Below are 4996 nucleotides of genomic sequence, written 5' to 3' on the forward strand. Positions count from 1 at the left end.
ACTGAACAAATTCTTCCCCATCCAAGCCCTTTGCATCATATGTCATGTGGATTGTGGAGAGTCATGTGACTTCTCTGGCTGAAACCTAGTCAGAAATCACCTCACCTGCCAATGAACGGTTAGATGTGCAATTGGTCCTCCAGGTGCCGATCAATGGTGCGATCAGCCCACAGGTGAGGTTGACATATGATTGGTCCTCACAGGTCACATGAAAGGTTCTCTACCTCTCTCTGTTCTTGCTGTTGCATGGAGACCATCATTGAACTCCAAGCTGCAGGCCCATCCTGGAACTTGAGCTGCGACCGATACTGGACTTCAGGTTCATTTAATATACTTGTTAGTTGTAATTAATTTACTGTTTATTAGTGTGTTGTGATTGCTAGAGATAGAGAAGGGTGGTGGGTATTGTGTGTGTAAACGCTTGTGTTCCCAATCTGAAGTTGAGAATGTTTAGCAGCAATAACTACACTGCAGGTGCTAATAAGTGTATTATTCCAGGTTGGTCTGTGTGAGCATGTGTCTTTTTATGAATTCCCCTGTCCAGCCTTGATTCTCTTTGAACCAGTCGAACTTATTCTGAACACCACACCATGTCAATATGAGAGGATTTGAAATCTCCTGCTATTACAGCATTACTATTCCTATGGCTATCTACGATGTATGGGATCTTCTGTGGATCATTTCCTCAGGTTTCTACAAGTTCTCAGGTTCCACTGTATGGTTCAAAAGAAGACAAGGGGAAGTCTCTTCAGTTTAACAATAAAAGCTACAGATGCTGGGGTCAAGTGGAATATACAAATGTGCTGGAGAAACTCAGCAGGTCACACAGCATCCAAAAAGGGCGCTGCCCGACCTGCTGAGTTTCTCCACAATGTTTGAGCATTAAAGCCTCTTCAGTGTCCCGGTAAATATCTTTCGATCAATTAAAGGGATTATCTGATCATTTACTTATCAATGATGAAGAAACCTACCCAACCCAATAGACCAATCCCATCCATTCCATTGCCTCTCCTAATTTCCTTGTAATTTTTTTTTTAATTTAAATTTAAACATACAGTACAGTAACAGGTCCTTCCAGCCCTCGAGCCCGTGCCATCCAAATACACCAATCAACTTACAACCCCTGTACGTTTTGAATGGCGGGAGGAAACTGGAGTGCCCGGGGAAAACCAACACAGACACTGGGAGAATGTGCAAACTCCTTACAGACAGCGTGGGATTCGCTTTTCTACACTAACTGTGCCACCCTAATTACTATGTCTCTCCCACATGCCCTTTAGAATGTTTTGACACTTGTTACACACCGAAGGAGCATATGGGCAACATATGGGCCATGTGGAGTCGGCGCTCACTATAAACAATGAAGGATATTAAAACTGGTGTGCAGCGAGAGGCCAGGTTAAAGTTGATATCCTGAGCATGAGTTTGATGCAGGTTTTAGACTCTCAGTGGACATTGCAGAATCCTGATAAAGAGTAAAACTAAATTTTGATTATAGAATGAGAGTTACAAAGACCTAATTACTGGCAAGATAAAGGTTGATTACAGAATAGGACGTTTAATTATCCACGTCCAACTTAGTTTACAATAAACCTGTGTTTCTGTTTCAACAATGGCTGCATGCTACAATTGTGACTTAGTCAATAGATCCAATTTTCTTTTACAACAATGTAGGCATGATGTAACAGAACCATACCATAGAACACTGTGAGACAGAAACAGGCCCATCTAGTCTCTGCCCAACCATCATTCTACCTTGTCTCACTGACCTGCCCCTAGACCATACCCCCTCCCAACCATGCACCAATTCAAATTTCTCTTTGATGTTGAAATCGAGCATGCATTCATCACTTCAGATGGCAGCTCGTTCCACACTCACTCCTGTGTGGAAAAAGTTCCCCTGAAACATTTCAAAGGTTCCTTTTATTGTCATGTAATAAGGCATTAAAAATGTAATATACCTAAACATTTGTCCACTGTGAGTCAAGCCAAGAGTCACCATTGCCTATCATTGCCCGCCACCCTTAACAATAGGGGATAGAAAAGCAGTGTCCCTTCAGGGACACAGACTGGTTCAATTGAATCCTGATTCATTAATTCAAATAACTAATGATGTTCCTGCCACGTTCCATGAGGTTGAGGTCAGGGCCAGTGTTAGCACAAACCACACCCTATTTATTAGTTATTCTTTCCACTATACCAGGGATAATTAAGACTATTAACCAGAATATCTTTCAGAAGTTGGAGGAAACCAGAGCACCTTGGGTAAACCCACAGAGTCACAGGGAGAACATGCAAACTCCACATAGACAGTATCTGAGGTCCCTGAAGCTGTAAGAAGCGGGACTAATTCCTGGGCCACCTGTCATCTACTCTTCAGGATTCTTTCTTTGGCTTGGCATCGCGGACGAAGATTTATGGAGGGGGTAAAAGTCCACGTCAGCTGCAGGCTCGTTTGTGGCTGACAAGTCCGATGCGGGACAGGCAGACACGGTTGCAGCGGCTGCAGGGGAAAATTGGTTGGTTGGGGTTGGGTGTTGGGTTTTTCCTCCTTTGCCTTTTGTCAGTGAGGTGGGCTCTGTGGTCTTCTTCAAAGGAGGTTGCTGCCCGCCAAACTGTGAGGCGCCAAGATGCACGGTTTGAGGCGATATGAGCCCACTGCCGGTGGTCAATGTGGCAGGCACCAAGAGATTTCTTTAGGCAGTCTTTGTACCTTTTCTTTGGTGCACCTCTGTCACGGTGGCCAGTGGAGAGCTCGCCATATAACACGATCTTGGGAAGGCGATGGTCCTCCATTCCGGAGACGTGACCCACCCAGCGCAGCTGGATCTTCAGCAGCGTGGACTCGATGCTGTCGACCTCTGCCATCTCGAGTACTTCGACGTTAGGGATGAAAGCGCTCCAATGGATGTTGAGGATGGAGCAGAGACAACGCTGGTGGAAGCGTTCTAGGAGCCGTAGGTGATGCCGGTAGAGGACCCATGATTCGGAGCCGAACAGGAGTGTGACAACGGCTCTGTATACGCTTATCTTTGTGAGGTTTTTCAGTTGGTTGTTTTTCCAGACTCTTTTGTGTAGTCTTCCAAAGGCACTATTTGCCTTGGCGAGTCTGTTGTCTATCTCATTGTCGATCCTTGCATCTGATGAAATGGTGCAGCCGAGATAGGTAAACTGGTTGACCGTTTTGAGTTTTGTGTGCCCGATGGAGATGTGGGGGGGCTGGTAGTCATGGTGGGGAGCTGGCTGATGGAGGACCTCAGTTTTCTTCAGGCTGACTTCCAGGCCAAACATTTTGGCAGTTTCCGCAAAGCAGGACGTCAAGCGCTGAAGAGCTGGCTCTGAATGGGCAACTAAAGCGGCATCGTCTGCAAAGAGTAGTTCACGGACAAGTTTCTCTTGTGTCTTGGTGTGAGCTTGCAGGCGCCTCAGATTGAAGAGACTGCCATCCGTGCGGTACCGGATGTAAACAGCGTCTTCATTGTTGGGGTCTTTCATGGCTTGGTTCAGCATCATGCTGAAGAAGATTGAAAAGAGGGTTGGTGCGAGAACACAGCCTTGCTTCACGCCATTGTTAATGGAGAAGGGTTCAGAGAGCTCATTGCTGTATCTGACCCGACCTTGTTGGTTTTCGTGCAGTTGGATAATCATGTTGAGGAACTTTGGGGGACATCCGATGCGCTCTAGTATTTGCCAAAGCCCTTTCCTGCTCACGGTGTCGAAGGCTTTGGTGAGGTCAACAAAGGTGATGTAGAGTCCTTTGTTTTGTTCTCTGCACTTTTCTTGGAGCTGTCTGAGGGCAAAGACCATGTCAGTAGTTCCTCTGTTTGCGCGAAAGCCGCACTGTGATTCTGGGAGAATATTCTCGGCGACACTAGGTATTATTCTATTTAGTAGAATCCTAGCGAAGATTTTGCCTGCAATGGAGAGCAACGTGATTCCTCTGTAGTTTGAGCAGTCTGATTTCTCGCCTTTGTTTTTGTACAGGGTGATGATGGTGGCATCACGAAGATCCTGAGGCAGTTTTCCTTGGTCCCAACAAAGCTTGAAAAACTCATGCAGTTTGGCATGCAGAGTTTTGCCGCCAGCCTTCCAGACCTCTGGGGGGATTCCATCCATACCTGCTGCTTTGCCACTTTTCAGTTGTTCGATTGCCTTATATGTCTCATCCAGGGTGAGGACCTCATCCAGCTCTAGCCTTAGGGGCTGTTGAGGGTGCTGGAGCAGGGCGGAATCTTGGACTGAGCGGTTGGCACTGAAAAGAGATTGGAAGTGTTCTGACCATCGGTTGAGGATGGAGATCTTGTCGCTGAGGAGGACTTTGCCGTCTGAGCTGCGCAGCGGGCTTTGGACTTGGGGTGAGGGGCCGTACACAGCCTCGTAGAAACCCTTGAAGTTGCCAATGTCCGCGCTGAGCTGGGTTCGTTTGGCGAGGCTAGTCCACCACTCATTTTGGATTTCCCAGAGTTTGCGCTGAAGATGGCTGCATGCGCGACGGAAGGCTTGTTTCTTCTCTGGACTGGACGACTTTGTAAGGTGAGCCTGGTGGGCAGCTCGCTTCTTTGCCAGCAGCTCCTGGATTTCCTGGCTGTTTTCGTCAAACCAGTCCTTGTTTTTCCTGGAGGAGAAGCCCAGTACCTCTTCAGTGGATTGCAGTATGGTAGTCTTCAACTGATCCCAGAGGGTTTCAGGGGACGGGTCCGTGAGGCGGGTTGCATCGTCGAGCTTTGCTTTGAGGTTTGCCTGGAAGTCTCCTCTCACTTCGTCTGACTGCAGGTTTCCAACTTTGAACCTCTTTCTGGGGGCTTTATTGTTCCTGGGCTTTGGCTTGAAGTGAAGGTTGAGCTTGCAGCGAACCAGCCGGTGGTCAGTGTGGCATTCCGCGCTAGGCATGACCCTGGTGTGGAGCACATCTCGTTTGTCACTTTCTCGCACCAGGATGTAGTCCAGGAGGTGCCAGTGTTTGGATCGGGGATGCATCCAGGTGGTCTTAAGGCTG

This window comes from Narcine bancroftii, chromosome 1 (genome assembly GCF_036971445.1).
Source record: "Narcine bancroftii isolate sNarBan1 chromosome 1, sNarBan1.hap1, whole genome shotgun sequence".
Classification (NCBI taxonomy): domain Eukaryota; kingdom Metazoa; phylum Chordata; class Chondrichthyes; order Torpediniformes; family Narcinidae; genus Narcine; species Narcine bancroftii.